This window comes from Neopsephotus bourkii, unplaced genomic scaffold (genome assembly GCF_033783945.1).
Source record: "Neopsephotus bourkii isolate Nb327-2 ecotype Australia unplaced genomic scaffold, CSIRO-AGI_Nbou_v1 NB_1634, whole genome shotgun sequence".
Taxonomy (NCBI): domain Eukaryota; kingdom Metazoa; phylum Chordata; class Aves; order Psittaciformes; family Psittacidae; genus Neopsephotus; species Neopsephotus bourkii.
In genome coordinates, this window is record NW_026902109.1 from 11,401,815 (window position 1) to 11,423,908 (window position 22,094).

The window sequence follows — 22,094 nt, forward strand, 5'->3', positions numbered from 1 at the left end:
AGATTATTGTTAATATACTTCCTGCAAAAACATTTACACAGTTCTCAAAAGGGAAAAAGAAAACGGATTATCAGATATTCTCATATGCAAAAGGAGCTATGACTTCACTTTATTTGCCAGACTAGGATGAAAATCACTGTATCATTTTTAATCCAAAATCAAGAGAAAAGATTTCACACTAGAGCCATTCTTGCTTCCAATTTATAAGCAGACACAGTATTTTAATTCCACTGTCTTCAAATAACAGGCCATGGTGAACTCTAGTGCTAACCAAGTGATGAATTTAGAGTTCTCAAAACCCCAAATTAGCAAGTCAAATGAAAAAAAAATAAAAATTATTTTACAGCTTCTAGACTGAGCATGTTCACTCAGCATAGCCCTAGAAGGAAAAGATGCCAAAACGCCTCACTTCGTGGCAGCTCTGAAGAACCGCAAACTTCAAATAAAATGTTCATTCTCCCTTGTCAGTAGCTTGCAGCACAGGGAACAAATCGTACAAACCATTAGCACGAGAAGAGTAAATCTTTGTACTCTTCATTTTTACACTCCAGAAGATGTACATCCCTTCAGCAGGAGACACTGCTACAAAAAAATATCCAAATGCTTCTCCAGTCAAAAATCAAAATCATGAGACGATCTAGGTAAATATCTTCAGTCAGCTATTCTCATGCCTTAGAAAATAAGCTGCTTTTATCACGTAGGTGTGCATCAAAGGATTGTATCAGCGTCCTGAGTACATCACTGTGATTTTGTACAAAAAGAACACCAGTGCTAACCATTTCCTGATCTTTTACTCAGCTGTTTTCCATTAACATCATTCACACCAGCAGAGGTAGCAAAAGACCTCTTTCTCCCAACCAAACCAATCTGTTTCTTTAAATCTAGGATTTTGCCACATGAAGCTCCCTCTCTTTGGGATATATTCCTTGGGACAAGGACAGTATACAAGGGTTACAATTACCACACAGGACACTCAGGCTAATTTTTTCATCTAGCTATTTTCAGTCATACAGGAAAAGTGGTGGGGTTTAGTATATGCTTTGTTTAGAGCTTAAATCCTACTTTGTTTGGCTTAACAGTTAGAAGGAGATTCAACTACTTACTATCTGTAACGCCACAACCCCGGGAGAGAAATATCTAACAAAGTTGTGTAAAAATATAAATTATCATAAACAAAGAAAAGTAAAAAGCATTCTCACATTAAAACTTACTTTTGGCTTCCCATGCTGAGTGTAGACAGTCCAACAAAGACACCTGGACACAACCTTTGATGCTCCCCTCTAGCTGCAAGATGTTCCAAAACCTACAAGATGGCTGCCACCTCCCCTCAGCTGTGACACCACACCCTTCCTGCCCCACCTGGGGCCTAGCCCCTGCTCCTGGCAGGTGCCTTCGAGGGAGCAGGGGCAGGTGGGCAGAGGCTCAGAGGCCACCAGGGGGCCTCCCCTCTCTGGGGCTGAATCTATGCTATGGCGCTGTGGCCAAACTTTGCTACACATCAAGGTCTCTAAGCATGTGCTTGCCAACTTTTGCCTTCAAAGCTGCTAAGCCACTAACAATCACAGGGTGCTGTGTGTAAACCCCGCTGGGCATTGAGTCCTGTTTTGGAGCTTTGAAAATGCACCACACACATTATAGAATTATAGAATCATATAGAATCACCCTAGACGATATTGCCCAAGATTCCATCCAACCCAATCTTGAACACTGCCACGGATGGAGCATTCAAAACTTCCCTGATTAACCCATTCCAGTGCGTCACCACCTTTACAGTAAAGAACTTCTTCCTTATATCTAACCAGAACTTCCCCTGCTTCAGTTTTAACCCGTTGCCCCTTCCTCTATCATTACAGTATCTGATGAAGAGTCCCTCTCCAGCATCCTCATAGGACCCCTTCAGATACTGGAAGGCTGCTATGAGGTCTCCATGAAAGCAGAGTAGAGGGGCAGGATCACCTCCTTTGACATGCTGGTCACACTTCTTTCAGTTCAGCCCCAGGATACGGTTGGCTTTCTGGGCTGTGAGCACACAGTGAAGCTGGCTCATGTTCAGTTTCTCATCAACCAACACCCCCAAGTCCTTCTTTGCAGGGCTGCTCCAAATCACTTTTCTGCCCAGACTGAAGCTGTTTATGGATATTATTTAATAGAGGTTAATATCCATTGTTTATGGATATTATCATATCCCACATATAAAAATATATCATATCCCCTTAGGTATTACCATATCCCATATATAAAAATATGCCAATTGTGTGAATACCATTTGTGACTGTTTTATTACCATGGACAGTGTGCCACCAAGCAGTGAACCTGAGGCCTGTTAAAATTATTTGGGGAATATGTGGGCAAAACTGTGGAGATAGGAGGGGACAACAAGTAAGCCACCCTGCTCCTGGGTTTAGTTTTTCAGACACCTTTGACAGTCCCCATGGCAGTCCTGAACTCACACCAGCGTTCAGACACCACCGTATGTTTGGGTGGCAACCTGCCACAGTGCACAAGCCAGTGGGGAGAACCCAGCCTGCAAGCAGAGAAAGAAAAACTCATCCTTTTTTTTTTTGCCAAAGCAGACAGGTGAAGAGTGCATCTCCTCCCAGCCACTGTGCAAATGCTACCTGTGAGGGAGCAAACAATAAATGGCTGCGAAAGCTCAGCTTCATCTGAATAGCACAAAGCTGGTACCAAGAAAACAGTTTGACAGCTAGGCTGAGGTCTTTCGATTAATGTCTCATGACATTTGGAGCTGGGACTGACTGGATTTCCCATTGTTGTATTTAATATGTTGTCCAGAGTTCTTTGACACATCCTCTTAATGAATACTGTTTTAAGAAATATATAGCAAATGCTGTACTTTTTTTTTTGATAGGCAGAAATAATGTTAGTACTTAGAAAGAAATCTGAGAAAAGTTAGCTATGCATTTCCATTTTACACATCATAGTATTATTAAGCGACAGCAATTCTGAATGGTAGGAAATTTGAAGATTTTTTTTCCTAATATTCACAAATTTTGCAAGCTATTTTTCTATGCTTTAGAATATGAGTTTTTTATTCAATTATCTAATTCATGTCTAGTAATTAGTGAAATTCCTTTAAATTGTGAAATTTGATTTAAAATCTTTTGTTCATCTGCAACCAAGCAACCTTTGATAAGAACAGACAGTTTGGCAGTGCTTGTAAATCCTTGCGGAACACGGAAATTAACATCTTGGCACCCGGCTCTGTAATGATGTGCCTGATTTCATGGAAAAAAGACAACAAATTCATTTCCATGCCTCTATAATACATCTCTTTTGCTTTATCTTAATTAGCTCACTGAATGGTAAAAGCTGAAAATTTTAGGCATACCTTTTTCCTAGAATGTTCAGTAGTGTGGAAAAATGATAAATCTGAAGTTTGTGATAAGAATACTTCAAGGCAAAATACATTTGCGTGCTAGGAAATTTATTGCAGTCTATTTTGTGCCCTAATAGTCAACAAAATACTTAGCTAGTAGTACTTCAACTGGTATTTTATATAAGTAATTAATTTGGCGTTAATAATTTGTATGAGTTGTAGCCTGCTACTGTTTGTATCTCATACTGTTTCTGGACAGCTTCATGAGAAAGGGAAAGGAATGTCATTGACAAAGCTGTGAAAAGCCATTTCACCTCTTTGTTCTCTTCATTGAACACCCTAATCCAGGGATGCCTACCAGTATTTAGCAACAAAATAAGGGGAAAGGCTATTTTGCTTGTAATATTATCTGTGTGTTTCATTTTTCTTACTGTTTCCTCTCCCAAGAGAATATTACCATACCATTTACCTCTTCCCTAGGCATTTTCGGATAGTCTAAGCCCCCCTATATCTGTTTCTGTGCAACTGATTAATTTATGTATCCCTTTCTGTACATTTAAGATACATTAGGATAAGGCTTTGGCTATCAAGTAGGACATGAATTGCCATTCATTATTTTCAGCTGTAGGTAGTTTTTTTTTTTTCCCATATGAGAATTTTCAGCTCTTGAACTGAATAATAATACTAATAGAATTTTTATTATTCTCACTCTTGAATCACTGAGTGCAGGATATGGACAGAGAATCAATACATTGAAGCTCATCTCAAAATCTCTAAAATTGGACTACTAATAGTTCAAATAAAACAGACTTTCTCACATAACCTTCCAGTATAATATTTGCTTTTTCTTATTTTTTTCCATTTAATTTTTAATTACAGAAACATGAACATTTGCATGTCTGGAGTTTTGTATGTGCTTTGATATAGCGAAAGAAAAACTGAAGAAAGCTAGATGTTCTCTTGGTTTCTTTTTAAATACATTGAATGAGGAAATCATGTTCCCAGCTGTTGTGGGTGATGGGCATTTAGTCAAACTGAAGGTTGGTTTGGTGAAAAATAGATTCCCTTTTCTTGAAAAAAAACCTCCCAACAGATAATTAAAACATGAGCTCTTTTTCCTTCTGCTGAAATACTCACAGTACACCTGTCAGCACACTTTGTCACCCAGGACACTATAAGATTAATTTTGAACCGAATTAAAATAAATAAAATTTACATGTCTTAGGGTGTGCATTTTTTAACTTATTTTTTGGTATTTGATTAGTATTTTTCCAATTAAATACTGAAAATTATATTTAAAACATTTTCAATTTTATCAAGAGATAGACGTTCTCCTAATAGACTGTACAATGAAATCAACATGAATAATTTACCAAAAAGCTATGAAAAGAACACTGCTCAGTAATAAGACGAGCTTTGGAACGTGACCTTAGAAGTCTGTTTGGAAATCCTGATCATATACCACAGAATGTTATAGGAAACAAATTTCCTGAATGCAAATTAATTTATGATAATAAAATACAGAAAATCAGGACAAAACATTTACAATATTCTGATACGCAAGAGGACTGTGGTAACTGAATAAGTAGGTCTAATTATAACTTATTTTTGGAAATATTTCCTTGAACCTGATCCATACGAGATAGGTCATGCTTTTGATTAATGCCTAGACATTTAGAGCAATGTGTTCCTTCCTGTAGTCCTTAAATTCCATACCATAACTATAATATGCTATTTTCAGAGGTGTTTCATTTTAGACCTTACTTCTTTCCAAGCAGTACTTTCAAAAATCACATCACACAGTTAGTTGTCTAAATTTTAGGTATCTAACCTTAGTTGCCCACTTTTGAATTTAATTTGGCTTAATTACATTCATGAAATTAATTATATTTACATTTTGTTGACAGAATGAATTAAGCATTGACATTCTATAGTAAAAATATAGTTAATTTAGTAAAAACGAAAAGGAAAAACATTCTAAAGTAACCAAACTCAACAGAAGGCTGCATTTGACCTAAGCAAAAGAGACTGCATTACAGTTATGGGCATTTTATTTCTGTATCGTTAGAGATAGCAGTGGCCAAGCCACAGGTAAGTTCATTAATCTCCCCAGCTACAAAGAAATGGAATGTCATGCACTGCAATGTATTCTTTATTGCTATTCCTGCATAGCTTTTCTATAAAGTTCTTTGTTAAAGATGAAACTGAGAAAAGTTTAAATGGGATTGTAAGAATTTAAAAGCTGTAGGCTCATGAAAGTTCTTCAAAACACTTTCAAGATCGACCAAGTCTGTCCAGCTATCCAATTTATAGGGGAAGGATTTAAAACATACCCACTATAAAAGTTTATGCTACCTACTTATACATCAATGTACTCCCAAAAGGATTGTAACTATCCTAAAATGACCATAACAAAAAAAGAATCAAGACATGAATAAAACAAAAAACCTGTTTCATATGACTTGCTTAAAATGTAAATATGCCATTATTTAGAGAAAGAAGATATTGAACACTTGATCAATTTCCTTATTAATTCTAATCTGCCTTCACAGATTCATAATTGTCATTAATTCAGATTTCTTGCTCACGAGAAGTGAAAAAGCAGTAAAACCAATCTCTTTCAGGTAGAAATATTCCTAAATTTAAAGAACTACTCACATTTAGAACAAGCATATGTCAGTAGTGATAGAAACACAAAATCTGACTCAGGAATTCTGAAGTAAAAGTTCTGTTAAAGTGTTAAAATTTAATTACTCTTGACTTAATAACTTCAACCTCAACCCAATAATTTTCTAATAGTTATTTGACAGAAGCAGTTCTTAGCATGAAAATGCATATTTTTGGAGATATATAGCACAGAAGAACAATTAGATTTTCTATGGTAAATGTATAATTACATTCCTCTGGTATTCTCTACTGTACATTGTCTGAATATGAGTACCTGCAGTACTACTTATTTGGGTTCTCTGCCATGGTTTTCTTCAGTTTAAAAAGAACTGGCTATTCTGTCATGAATCAGTTTTCTTACACTGGAAGAAAATACCTCATGTCCTCATACTTTTCTTCAAAGTGAAACCCATCTAATGACTATCATATCTAATTATATATCTTTTACATCCACAAACACTAATGTGACAGCTGAGTTTTCCATGTCTCCTTAAAACACGTTTGAAGCACCACAGAAAAGCTTAACTATTCATTTAACACAAAACTTGGGCTGTTTTATCAACAGAATTCATTACCAATTTTATCAAGATATATCATGCAGAATGTCAAATCGCTTTATCAACCTCATACAGTAAATACAGAGAGAGGTAGAATCATAGAATCATAGGATAGTTATGGTTGGAAGGACCTTAAGATCATCAAGTTCCAACACCCTGCCATGGGCAGGGATACCTCACACTAAACCATGTCACCCAAGGCTCTGTACAACCTGGCCTTGAACACTGCCAGGGATGGAGCATTCAAAACTTCCCTGGGCAACCCATTCCAGTGCCTCACCACCCTCACAGTAAAGAACTTCTTCCTTACATCCAATCTAAATTACCCCTGTTTAAGTTCGAACCCGTTACCCCTTGTCCTGTCACTACAGTCCGTAGTGAAGAGTCCTTCTCCAGCACCCTTGTAGGCCCCCTTGAGATACTGGAAGGCTGCTATGAGGTCTCCACGCAGCCTTTTCTTCTCCAGGCTGAACAGTCCCAACTTTCTCAGCCTATCCATCTTCACACAGGAGGTGTTTCAGTCCCCTGATCATTCTCGTGGCCCTCCTCTGGACTTGTTCCAACAGTTCCATGTTGTTTTTATGTTGAGGACACCAGAACTGCACAGAATACTCCAGGTGAGGTTTCACGAGAGCAGAGTAAAGGGGCAGGATCACCTCCTTTGACCTGCTGGTCACTCTCCTTTTGACGCAGCCCAGGATACGGGTGGCTTTCTGGGCTGCAAGCGCACACTGAATGCGGCTCGTGTTCATTTTCTCATCGATCAGCACCCCCAAGTCATTCTCCTCAGGGCTGCTCTGAATCTGAATCTGCACAACCTGTAGCTTTGCCTGGGATTGCTCCAACCCAATTGTAGGACCTTGCACTTGGCATGGTTAAACTTCATAAGGTTGGCATCAGCCCACCTCACAAGCGTGTCAAGGTCCCTCTGGATGGCATTCCTTCCCTCCAGCATATGAATTGAACCACACAGCTTGGTGTCATCAGCAAAGTTTCTGATGGCTCACTCAATCCCACTGTCCATGTCACTGACAAAGACGTTGAACAAGACTGGTCCCAACACCGACCCCTGAGGGACACCACTCATTACTGGTCTCCAGCTGGACGCTGAGCCATTGACCACAACTCTTTGTGTGCGGCCATCCAGCCAGTTCTTTATCCATCCATCAAATTGATGTCTCTCAAATTTAGAGGCAAGGATGTTGTGTGTGACAGTGTCGAACGCTTTGCACAAATACAGGTAGATGACATCAACTGCTCTACCGCTGTCCATCAGCTCCGTAGCCCCATCATGGAAGGCCACCAAATTGGTCAGGCAGGATTTCCCCTTAGTGAAGCCATGCTGGCTGTCACCAACACCTTGTAGTTTTTCATGTGCCTTTGCATGCCTTCCAGGAGAATCTGCTCCAAGATTTTCCCAGGCACAGAGGTGAGAGTGACTAGTGTGTAGTTCCCTGATTCATCCATTTTCCCTTCTTGAAAATGGGGTTATATTTCCCTTTTTCCAGTTGTCAGGAACTGACATGCCATGATTTCTCAAATATGATGGACAGTGGCTTAGCAACTTCATTTGCCAGCTCCTTCAGAAAACACAGATAGGTCCCATGAATCGTTGTACGTTCAGGTTCTTAAGATGGTCTTGAACCAGATCCTCTCCTAAAGTGGGCCGAAGGTCCTTATTCTCACAGTCCCTGCATCTGCCTTCCAAGACTTGTGTGGTGTGGTCAGAGCATTTGCCAGTGAAGACTGAGGCAAAGAAGTCATTAAGAACCTCAGCCTTCTCCAAATCCAGGGTAGCCAGTTTTCCTGATAGCTCCAGGGGGGGGCCCCATTGTTCCTAGTCTGTCTTTTATTTGCAGTATACCTACAGAATCCCTTCCTGTTATCTTTCACATCCCTAGCCATGTTTAATTCTAACTGGGCCTTAGCTTTCCTAACCTGGTCCCTAGCTTTCCTATGTCCTAGTTAAGGACATAATGTAACACTTCTGACCAACACTTCTGAACTGCATTGAGTTCCATTACAGGTTGCTCAATAGATGTGCTGTTTTTACTAAAATTTTTGAGCCTGGCCCAAACGTCAGCAATTTCTGTGACTCTGATGGATTTTCCTAAGTAATGACTGAGTCTATCACTTTCATTTTCCACTGCTAATCTGCCATTCAGTGTGAAAAATGTTCAGTTTGGATCACTTGAGTCTAATTTTCTCTCTTTCTAAATAGCCTGTTATCCTCACAAAATGTAAGTAATGTGGTCCTTCAGGCCAGACAATGGCTATAGCAATCAAGGCTAAAAGAAGCAATCTGGCTTGGGTCATGTGACTACAAATGTATTTTAAAAAATATCCAGGAACTATTCTTCTGAGAGCAAGTTATGGAAACTGCCCACATGAATACAGTTATTATCACTAATTAAAATTCTGATTGATTCCTGGCTTTGGATGCAACTTCTGTAATGCTTTTCCACACTGGCTAGCATAGGTCAAGAACAGCACCTAAACTTAAATCTAGCTGTAATGCTTACTAAGTTTAATATTCATGAATTGGGAGAGGTTGTGGATGTTGGTTATTTACATTGGTTTTGTTGTTTTGGTGTCCTTCCCTAAACCACTGAGATTTGCTTATAGCCTTCCAACAAATACAAGCATTTTGCTAAAACCTTATTTACTTTTCAAATTTTGTTTTTGCTATTTTTTTATAATTGACAGTTAAAAAGGACATCTAATAAGAAATTGGGCTGCTAAAAAAGAAGCTCTACTCTCACTGAATATCTCATACGTACATAACATGATATGTGATCAACACTACAGTTTGTCACAGAACTGCAACATCAGTTTCATATAAACTATTTTCTGTCTACATAAGTCTAGCACCTAGAATTTAAGTATTTGAGCCTCTAGGGATTGTAGACATATCTGAGCAATTTTAAAGTTTCCTTCGTTATTTCATTTACTGTCTCCAGAACAGTATCTATGTATATTACTAAAAGAAGATTCTAAGGATTTATAATACAATCAGTGACCATAAGTTAAATCAATATTTTATTTTGGAAAAATAGAATCTCTTGTTTCAGAAGATACGCCAAATTTTTAAAGCACCAACCTGATCAATTCCAGTTTTATATACATAATATTATACCTATAAACCTGTCTGACTTATTTATTATCTACCAACATAAAACAAATATTAGACTAAGGAAAGCATTTTTTTGATAGATACAGTTCTTTGATGCATAATTCAGACTTACTTTTGCTTCTTCAAGGGAAAAGATGAATTAATGAATCACAAAATTACATAAATTGCATCAAGATTTTTTTTTGTCCTGGATAATATATGCCAGATTTTTTTAAATTCTTCAGCAATGCAAATAATAGCTGCTTTGACAAATAATTTCATTGTAGCATATTTTGTGTTTTAGAGGGAAAAAGTAGGTGTTGAAAAGGGAAAACAGAAATATCAATATAAAATTCGGCTTTATTATCACAACAAAATTATGAGCAATTAACATATGCTAATAAATACTATTTGGTCTTTCTACCCTATGACTTTTAAATTCTGTGCAACTCTAATACACCACTTAGCTTAAGAGCTTTTAAGAGAGGTGCCTAATCATGTTTCATTGCAACTGCTTACATCTGATGTCTTCCACAGAAAGTTTGCCTAGAGACATTCTTATTGCACATCAAAGAAGAAGGCAACAATTAGAAGCTAAGTTCCCACTTGTAACTGTAAAATTGATATTCCATTGAGAGATTCAGACCTCCATTTAGAAGAGACATTTTTTTGATAGTGATATGCATGTGGTTTCATATGAAGTGTGTATGTACACATTCTTGCCTGAAGCTTTCAATTTTGTTCCTGTGATCACAACGAAATGTGCTGGGAGATATGCTGACCACATCTGACTTACAGAGTTGCAAGACAGAAAAGTTCTCTAAAAATATCTATAGAATCAGAAAAAAAAAAGAATTCTCAGTGAAATCAGTCCTTGCAAAATTAATAAAATTGTATCACTGCCTTCAAGGCTTTAAATCATGTCTGCTTAGAAAAAGTTTCTCTAATGTCATCCTCCAAAGTATCCTGCAACAATAATGAATTCATATAAAAATACCTTTTTCAATTAATAGAAAACAATCAGCATTATGATTGATCAAAACAACATTTTGTTACAATGAAAATTTTAAAGTATATTATTACTTTCGTATCACATTTTAGTAAGCAAGTACCAACTGACATCTGTTACAAATTTCATAATAAATGAAAATGATGTGAAGGGTCAACTGACGTACAGGGGGGTAGGTCAAGCTGCTTGCTTAAGTGTTACTGCTTGTTCATGCTTATCATACTTACAATGTACAAGGGGGTAGATCAAGCCGCTTACTTAACAATGTTACTACTCGTTCATGCTTATCGTACTCGCCGTGTATGCTAGAACAAAATTTAGAGAGCAGTGTAGGGGAGAGGGACCTGGGGGTCCTGGTGGACGACAGGGTGACCATGAGCCGACACTGTGCCCTTGTGGCCAAGAAGAAACTTCTTCTCAGTGAGGGTGACGGAACGCTGGAACAGGCTGCCCAGGGAGGTTGTGGAATCTCCTTGTTTGGAGACATTCAAAACCCACCTGGACACCTTCCTGTGTAACCTTATCTAGGTGTTCCTGCTCCGGCAGGGGGATTGGACTAGATGATCTTTTGAGGTCCCGTCCAATCTCTAACATACTGTGTGATTTAACTGTGTGATAAGGACGTGGCTATTGTTAAGAGGTAGGAACTGTGACTTGATTCCCATCCTTTGGACACCTAGGCAAATTGCAAGTTGGCTTTGCGCTTTGGACAATGACCAAGCCTCCAGGGAGCATGCGTAAAGACTAGAGGTGAAAAATTCAGGCTGGAGGAAGACTCATTTACTTCATCTTGAGACCCTCTCCCATGACCACCAGGAGGCACTGCGCAGGCGCAAAGGACTTCTTAGCTCATTATAATATGAAGCTGGGATAGGACATGAATATGTATAGGCGTGCTGTGCAACCTCATGCATATGTATAACTTTAGAAGATAAATATAAAGGAGAAACAATGCTGAGGTGCTGCATGCTTTCGGAGGAGTTATCCCCAATGCACCTCAGCACTGAATAAAGCATACCTACTTTACAACTTTAACGAGTTGTGGAGTCTATCTGCACATCAAAAAATCTTGGTGTAGTTTATGTTATCAGTACAAAATCTAGTTTATTCATTAAGTAACATAACTAGAAGCAAAAAACTTTGAATCCAAACAACTGTACCCTCACCATAAAAGAGAAATCTCAAAGAATTTTCTGGAAGTGCTTTCCATAGATTTTCAATACTAGAGTAAATTGAAAATCTCTTAGTAAAATTTTCAGGTCCTGGAGAGCTGCTGTGCTGTCATCCCATGGATCATATTGTTTATTTTAATGATGTAAAATGCTGCTATTGACTTTCATATAAATGTTCTCCATAAATTTAAATTGTGGGATGGAGGCCTATTACTATAGATTGGTAAATTAATTCTCCTCTAATGCTACAAATGCTGTACTATTTATCATGCCTAAACAAAAGCAGTATTTCAGTTGTTCAGAATTCAACACAGGGAAAGCAGGACTTTTTAAATTTAAAACAGGGAATAAATTTGCTAGCAGAGGGTTATAAAACAAGGTTCCAACTCTGAATGACTTCACAACCCATCAAGCAGTTCTTATTAAGGAACTGATATTTATGGAAACTTAAAGAGTCCAAATCAGCTGTAGTCCAATGAAAACTAATTTCTTTCCCACCCCCCCCCTTTTTCCCCCCCCCCAAGACTTAGACAGCTTCAAAATAAGAAGCAATTTATGCTATTTTTTTTTTTTTTCACAAATTGAGTGACAGTACACTTCTAATGCTTAAAAATAGATTCCCCTGCTAATCACAGAGGTATCCAGGTTATTATGTTTGTTACCTGAATTCACTATCAAGGAAGAAGCAAATAGTACCTGCCTACAAATTAACTTGTGATAGAATTTCAGAATATGGCTGGTCTTTTCTGTATATGGTGATCTAAGATCATAAAAAAAAAATCAAAGCATATTTAATTCTGATGAGCTCAAGCTCTGAAGTTTAAGATAAAATAAATCTATTCCTTTTATAAACGTACAGACTAAACAAGAGTCAAGTTCTTGGGTAATGGGAAGCATACTGAAGTGTTTTAATAAAACATGAAATAGATCACCAAGAAATTTTCTTGTGTGCATGTATGCTTTTCTGTCTATTTAAAATTGATGCATATTAAAAGAATATTTTAACTGCGCCTTTCAGATCTTTAAAAGATCATTTCAAGGCATTAACAGCTTAAAGTTGAAAAATTGACCACAGGTACAGACTTTTAAGAAAGGGTTTCAATGTCAGACTTTTTTTAAGTTAATGTATTCTTATCTCAGCTGCGGTTGAAACGTTTTTCATTTGTTGATACTTGTAAAAATTCTGCACATTACAATTTAAGCTTTTTTTATTATTTGTTACTCTTTTATATTTTAAGTGTGTCTTCTATGAGTAACTCAAGCAAATACTCTTATCAGACTGTTGAGTGTCCAGAGCGCTCAATTGGACAGACTTTTTTCACTGAGGTAACTTTGCGAATGTTCTGTGATACCCTATTTGATCATTGTTTGTCCCCATCCCTACACTGTAAAATGTTTTACAGTCATTCAGTAAGCTTTGTGACTAGCATCACAGTATCACAGTATCACAGTAGGTTAGAGATTGGAAGGGACCTCAAAAGATCATCTAGTCCAATCCCCCTGCCGGAGCAGGAACACCTAGATAAGGTTACACAGGAACGTGTCCAGGCGGGTCTTGAATGTCTCCAAAGAAGGAGATTCCACAACCTCCCTGGGCAGCCTGTTCCAGTGTTCCGTCACCCTCACTGAGAAGAAGTTTCTTCTCAGGTTTAAGTGGAACCTCTTGTGCTCCAATTTGTACCCATTACCCCTTGTCCTTTCATTGTTTGCCACTGAGAAGAGCCTGGCTCCATCCTCGTGACACTCCCCCTTTATATATTTATATACACTAATAAGGTCACCCCTCAATCTCCTCTTCTCCAAACTATAGAGACCCAGCTCCCTCAGTCTTTCCTCATACGGGAGATGCTCCACTCCCTTAATCATCTTAGTTGCCCTGCGCTGGACTCTCTCCAGCAGGTCCCTGTCCTTTTTAAACTGAGGGGCCCAGAACTGGACACAATATTCCAGATGAGGTCTCACCAGAGCAGAGTAGAGGGGAAGGAGGACCTCTCTCGACCTACTAACCACCCCCCTTCTAATACACCCCAGGATGCCATTGGCCTTCTTGGCCACAAGGGCACAGTGTCGGCTCATGGTCACCCTGTCGTCCACCAGGACCCCCAGGTCCCTCTCCCCTACACTGCTCTCTAACAGGTCGTTCCCCAGCCTATACTGGAACCTGGGGTTGTTCCTGCCCAGATGCAGGACTCTACACTTTCCCTTGTTATATTTCATCAAGTTATTCCCCGCCCAGCTCTCCAGCCTGTCCAGGTCCCTCTGGATGGCAGCACATCCTGGCGGTGGCCACCCCTCCCAGCTTAGTGTCATCAGCAAACTTGCTGATAGTACACTCAATTCCCTCATCTAAATCGTTGATGAATATATTAAATAATACTGGTCCCAGTACCGACCCTTGAGGCACTCCACTAGATACAGGCCTCCAACTAGACTCCGCCCCATAGACTACAACTCTCTGGCTTCTCTCCTTCAGCCAGTTCACAGTCCACCTCACTACCCGATCATCCAGACATCCAGCATCTGGCATCTCTGTTGTTTAGTGCAAGTAACCACTGTGTATTTTATTTTAACGTATATTTATTAATTTTAATGCTCATGAAAGGTATAATTAAAATAATTTAGATGTGAACAACATCCTTAATTTAGCATTCAAGCCTCCAGCCCACTGGAGCCAGACATTTTCTGCCAATATTACTCAGGAAACAACACACTATGAAATATTGTACTTTAATGGTTTCAGTGAGACTATGAGGTACTAACCAACATAACTCGATTTAAATTGTACAGAATTCAGAGACCCTTTATACACACTTTGCAGATGACCATCCAAGAGCACAGTTTACAGCCATCGCTGCAGGAATTCCACTGGCACCAAAAAAATCAAAGTCAGAACACTGGTATCAGATGCAATATGAATATTACCAAAATGTATGTGTGCCGAACCATGGTTTTGGTTTTAAAAATAAAAATGAAGGACGGAAAAAAAAAAAAAAGCAGAAAGAATGCTTACAGAGGAAAAGTAGACATCCTAAAAATGTAAAGAGAAATTTTGTAGCTAATCATTGCAATAAAACTAAATGATGAGAAATAATTATTTATTAATTACAAGTAAATATAAATAACAAATATTTAAATATTATATTTAGTGTTAAATATTAATTAAACATTACATAACAAATAATAACATATTAAATATTAAATGTAAATGTTAATAATAATATTACTGGCATTTTAGGCTTGATCTCAATAAAGCTTTATTTTAACATATGCAGTGTTTTTCCAATAATATGTTATCTTTCAAAGCTTATATTTTTAGGTAAAATTATTCCTCATGAACAATAACATGTGAAGAGAAATAATTGCACCTCTTTCCTTTTTAGCATAGAGAGAAGATTATTTTTTTTTTAAGTCAGATAAATTATAGAAATCAACAACAAAAAGCAGGCTGAATTACCATAGTTTGGAATTCTTATCAAAATCTGGACCCAAATTCATGTAACCTGTTTTCAACAACAATCAGAGCTGTGTTTTACACGTGTCTATGCTTATCTGAGTGATGTCATGTGGTAAACAGCATCCAGTAGTTTCATTGTGAACAAAATTTGAGGAACACTGTGGGGTAGGCATGTACCGAAGTCCAAGGATGGGCTTTAGGAGAGCACTACCATACCAACTTCCCAGGCTCTGGCACAGGCCAAGTGCCCTGGCAGCAGTCCTGCTTTTCCCATCCTTCCCACAGGACACAAACAGTACTTATTTGCCTGTACCCAGTGACTCACTTCTGGCTTCTTATTTCAGAAAAGGGAATCCTGTATTCTGCTCCTTGCTGAAATTTTTTGGTTTTGTTTCTGTTTTTTTTTTTTGGTTGTTTTTTGTTTTTGATTTTTTTTTTTAAGGCACTAAATTCTATGATCAATTGCTGTAAAAAAGGATAGAAAGTCCTTCAGACAAGATTGGGAATGATCTCTCCACCTTTTTAGCAGTGTCCATATTCCTCTTCTAAAACTGAACTTAACTTCTTCCTAACATGAAGGAGTAACTGCCTTTCCCTGTTATACACTCAATTACACATTTTGTTCTTGGGAATGTGTAGATATGCGAACTCTCTAAAATTAAACTGTGAAGCTTCTGTTTAACTTTGCACTTTCTGCAGGAGCAGTTTTGCAGACTACATTTGAACAACATGTCCATCCATAATGAACACCCTTAATTTCCAACATTTATGGAAGACATACTTTAAAAATAAATCCACAGCTGTGAATTTAATTTGAAAATGTTTCGTACCTTGATGGTATTGAGAGGTGATAATGTCAAAGTAACTGTCAGCTTTTTCAGGCTGATAATATCTGAATAAACTACAGATACGTAGATACCCTTGGAATAAATTAACTATACACCAACTATACAGTCTATTCATTATTATTTTTTTATCTATTTATAGTTATTATTCATTAGTTAGCAATGTTGCATAATATATACATTACATTTTAACAAAAGCCAATATTTGACATTGAAGAAAGAGCAAAAAATTATATACTAGAAGGTAATAAAAAGTATCAGCATTTTGCATACACAGATGGTAAATTTTACATATTTTTCAAGAAACCTGCTTGACCAGTATAACATTAAGTGCATCACCTGCTGAAACAAAAGCTGCATTTCAGCTCCTGATGCCACTGACTTTGTATTATGACCACCATGGTTCCAGTGACATGTATAAATAACCTATATTCATAATTTTACAAGGCTCAAAAGATTAATTGACTTTAAGGAATTGTTTTTGTGTAAGCAGCTGACCTACTTATGAGAAACAGAAACCGTACCTCTATTTCTGTATAGCATTTATGTCCGTTAAACAAAAATGTAAGAAATCATATTTTCCCCCAAATTCAGGCTATGATCAAGTTTCTGTGGAAACCTTCGATACCTGCACAGAGAAAAGAAGCAAAGGCTGAAACTGTTCTCTTGGTTTTCGCTATTTCCCCTCTTCTCTCTTTGATCCATGTAGAAGTGTTTTATGTATAATTCACTTTCTGCTGTCCCCCATTTCTCCTTTCATTCTTCATGTATCTCCAGGCTTGGAGAAATTTCCCTCATTGTATTGCTTCCCACTAGCTATCCAGATGTTTTTGAAGTGTGGTGACTAAAATTCAAATATTTTCAGGTACCTGGTCTTCATGATTTTACAGGTTCATTTATGTCAAGTCATAGTCGCACAGAAAAAACAAACCTGCCAGAAACTCTAAGAAAAGTAGTCAGAACTGGCAACTATAATTTGTATAATCCTGGGAATTGATCCTTGCTGACTGTTTAAAAAACTGTGTTACACTCACATAAAATCTCAGTACCATACACAGCCCAAAGTGGATATAAACAACACAGAGATCTTTAAACACCCCTTGAAGAATTAGGGTTGTTTCTCTTGAAACAAAAGATTAAAAAATGTGTGAGCTAAATATAAGAAGTCTTGTGTACTAAAAGCATTTTCACCTATAGAGCTCAGACAGCTGGGGAAACACAGACTAGCAAACAGTACAAATGTAATTCTCATTTTGTCTCCTATATTTATCTTTCATTCTCCCTAAACCCAGATGCAGATCAGCCCTGACTACATACATAAAGCAGTGTAAGTTTCAGTTTCATTAGAGGCAGCTGCTGAATGATTTTGAAAACACCGGCTTATTGTAGATAAATAGTACAACTTGCCACACAAGGTGCCATAAGGATCAACTAATTAATAGTCTATAAATCATTCTAAAGTTCTCAGATAAAGGTTGCTATAGGCCAAACTATTCTTCCCTGATTTGCAGCATTTTTGTGAGAGTGATTTGTACTTGCATGAGAAAAAAGCAATGTCAATTCAATTAAAGATTTGAATGGCTGGACTAAGGTCATAAAGCTTCAATAAATCCTATAAACATACTCAATTCTTAAGGTCACCTGGAAAGAGGTATGATAGGCAACAGATGGGGAATCATCCCTGTCTATTACAACCTGTAAACATTATGCAGTGGGATTCATGATACCCTAATACTAAAAAACTTGAAAATAAAATGTCATTAAAAAAACCTGTAGGTGAAAATGCATCAGATTTTGTGGAGAAGCTTTTATTCTATGACCAACATCTTCCACTGCATAACTGGGGAAAAAAAAAATCTGCAGCATTTTTCATGCTGGGATACACAAAGCCACTGGACAAATGCAGTTACTGATCATCATCTTTGCAGTGGTATATATGCTTAGCTGCTTGCAGTAACTTCAGATGAAAAATCCTGCTATGGTTATGGTACTTTTCTTCAGCTGTCTGACTGGAACTCTGTAAGAATCAGAAATGGCATTCTGCCTTTGCACATCTGCAAAGCTCTATAGATGACTAGTAACAATAAAAAATAAAGTTAATGGAATTTCTTTCTGTGCAGGCCATTCAATACTTTGTGTCTCCATTAGTCTTTATAAGACACAGACACCTCTTTGGAACACAATGTCTTGCAACAGGACACATGCAGCTGCCCAGCATGTCATGCCAATTGATTTTCGCTGCCATCAACTGCTTGTTTTCATTTATTTTCTCTCAATGCTTTTCTTAAACCAGGTGATTTTACTTAGGTTAGGTGATGCTAGTCTTCATAAGTTTAACTTGTTCTTATGGCAGCAGCTCTCCATTTTGGCAAGCTTTTATATCCCACTCCCTCAAAATATTTTCTTGGCAGTAGTCTTATGTAAATACAGACTGCACTAGCATAGTTAGCCCTCTATAATATCAAATATTTTAGCAACAGTACCTTTACTGAACATGCACACCACAATGCTATCGATATCTGTTATGCTTATTTTCATCCAAGAACGTCTAAATAATTTTTATAAACTTACCTCTTGTATACAAAAAGCACATGTGAATGCAATATTCCAAATTATGTTCTCATCAAAAAATGAGAGTGCTATCTAAGCACTCAAACACCAATGACAGTGTAAAGATGACGAGTTTTTGTGCATATTTAATATCATTGCAATTCTAATTTCTCCCCATTATTACAACCAATTTTCTCACTTCTAATACTTGCACATTTCAAAAGGAAGTTCGTTTTTTCAAGAAAATATTTTATAACTGTTGTATTACAAATACTGATCTTGAAGATATAGTTCATTTATCATTCATATATATAACCATATAGAATCATAGAATAGTTAGGGTTGGAAAGGACCTTAAAGTCATCTAGGTCCAACCCGTCTGTCATAGGCAGGGACACCTTACACCAAACCATATCACCCAAGGCCTTGTCCAACCTGGTCTTGAACACCGCCAGGGATGGAGCATTCACAACCTCCCTGGGCAACCTATTCCAGTGCCTTACCACCCTAACAGGAAAGAATTTCCTCCTGATATCCAATCTAAACTTCACCTGTTTAAGTTTTAACCTATTACCCCTTGTCCTATCACTACAGTCCCTAAGGAAGAGTCTCTCCTCAGCATCCTTATAGGCCCCCTTGAGATACTGGAAGGCTGCTATGAGGTCTCCACGCAGCCTTCTCTTCTCCAGGCTGAACAGCCCCGACTTTTTCAGCCTATCTTCATACGGGAAGGGCTCCAGTCCCCTGATAATCCTCATGGCCCTCCTCTGGACTTGTTCCAACAGTTCCATGTCCTTTTTATGTTGAGGATACCAGAACTGCACGCAATACTCCATGTGAGGTCTCACAGGCAGGATCACATCTCCTGGTCACGCTCCTTTTGATGCAGCCCAGGATACAGTTGGCTTTCTGGGCTGCATATAGTTCAAATGGCAATCAATAATACAGCAATTGAAAAAAAAAATCCATGCTTTGATCCTAATTTGATAAACAATGTGAACTAACAGCATTTTCCCTGTGATAATATAGATGTCTCTTATACAGAGGAAATAGTTGATAAAGGTATATGACACGGATATGTGAAAAAATATGAACAGATCTTCAAATGGTGAACATAATGTCTCTTATTCAGTAAATAAGTGACATTATGTATGCAGTCATGCAAATGCTCAATTGACAGTTATTATTTTGTTTGCACACCAAATAAGTATTTTGTCATGCAACTTCAAAAACCTTTTATGTGGCATGTACCATGCCTTTTTCAGCAGCTCACCTCTTCCTTGAGTTTTTGGAACTAAAAACCATTGGTCAACTTTACCTACAGAACAAAGGTTTTCTTTCCAATAAGATTAGTGGGTTTCTGTTAATAATTCAATGGAAGACTCATGTGACTAAGCATGCAGCTGATCTTAAGTGCCATTTGTGTAAGAAGCATGGTACAAAAAAAAATAAAAATAAAAAAGGCAGCATATTTCCTCCTGACTACTTAATTAGAAACGTTTAAAGAATTCTTTCTGTAGATGTGACATACTTTTTTGTGATCAAGCACAGTTAAAGGACTTCATACATCCCTTTGAGGCTTTACATTAGACACAAATTTCTACCATGTAAAGTTTTCTAAAAATTGTCACATTACTTCTAGTCCACATGTAGATCAGGGAACCTGTGTGGGAAAACAAGTATTAAAACTGTTTGAATGATAGAACTACTCGCATAATACATAAAAAAATGCCAGTTGTATTGATGTCATTGCTTCTTAGTGTTTGATGTACTATAAATACTACAAATAGCATTTAAATGCATAAAACTGTAAGAAAGAGAAAGCGAAATTTACTTAAGTCTTACTGAAGAATTTTTGCAGGGTAGCTTTTTCTCTCTTTTAAGTTTCTAGAGCTTTCTAGGGAAAAGACTAGCAAACTTCCCCAGAAAGGCCTGTGGGATGCTTATGAATAAACACGTTTTGCTTCCCTAGTGGAGTACTAAGTTGCCATGTGCATAGTGAAAAGCTGAACATGCTTGGGAGAGGAAGGCCCATGTATAACATGAAGGGCAACTTCTAATGGCACTGGAACTGTCCTTCCAGATTAATTTCATAAATTCTTCTCTGCTCAAAAGAACTGTGGATTCAATTTGAACTTGTTTCTTGCATAATTTTTCACTTCCCGATTTTTAAATTAATTTGGAATCATTTATATACCAATTTGTATTACTATGGGGCCTTGGAAACTTTAGTGGCAACATCTTTTATAGGTTATGCAAACATTAGCATTAAAAGTGTTTCTGAATGCTTAATAAGTCCTGACAAAGAAAATTCCTTATGAGTAGAAAGAAGGAATGGAACTGTTTAGCACTTCCACTTCACAAGTCCTCTGTTAGATGAAGAACACAAACAGTGAATAGATTTTAAATAGATAGTCTTATGATTATTACACAGCAGAAACATTTTGAGCAACTAAGCTCAAGAATACTTGCAGACATCACTGATGAAGTAAGGAATGGCTCTTATTAGGTCTAAGGGTAATAAAATCTTAGCAGGCAAGATAAAAGAAAAGAAATGTTGCTTCAAGTTACAATAATTAAGGTAGTAAGAGGTTGCTGGGTGGCATAGAAATTGAGGCAGAAAAATATTTTTTTCTGGGTTCAGGTAAGTGTGCTATCCACAAGACTGTCCCTGCTTTTCAAATGAAAAGGTTTTATCTATATATTACAGATACAAGGTTTGCAACTAATGTGAAAACTTCATTTGAATACTACAAAGCACGTTGAATTTGCTATATGTTAAGTATATGTTAGTTGATAATTTTGCATATTAATTCACTTCTTGATGAATATAGTTGCTCCTCTTTATTTCTTAATTTTTATACCTTATTGCATGGGTCCCAGTACCTTAGAATTGTTATTTATTTACTTTTTGAGTAAAAATTAGTGATTTATCAATTGATTTTTCATTTCACTGAATACCTTTGAAACTGCAAAGTGAAAAAATGAGCAGTAATAGTTGTCTAAATTGAAGTTCTTTACCAGTCAGAGATAAAAATGAAAGCTGCAGCAATACTTTGCAAATTAATCCAGCATATTAAAGTAGAGGAAACACTGTTCCCTCCAGTCTTAACTCATTACACATGGTCCAATGGTGACGTATATTAGCTTCTCCATTAGAGATTAAGGTGATCAAGCTCCTGCAGGCCAACACAAGTTGTCACTTCACTGTCTTTTCCTTTGGACACAACCATTTCTAGTTGTCTCTGGGTGACATAACCCAGTGCAAAACTGCAGGAAGTTAGCACTTGTCATCACAGTGAGTTTTAAGCCATTTAATTAAAAAGGGCAGAAATGTGCATAAAATGAGCAAGACTAACGCTTTCTGCTTCCTGTCAGCTAGAGACATAAC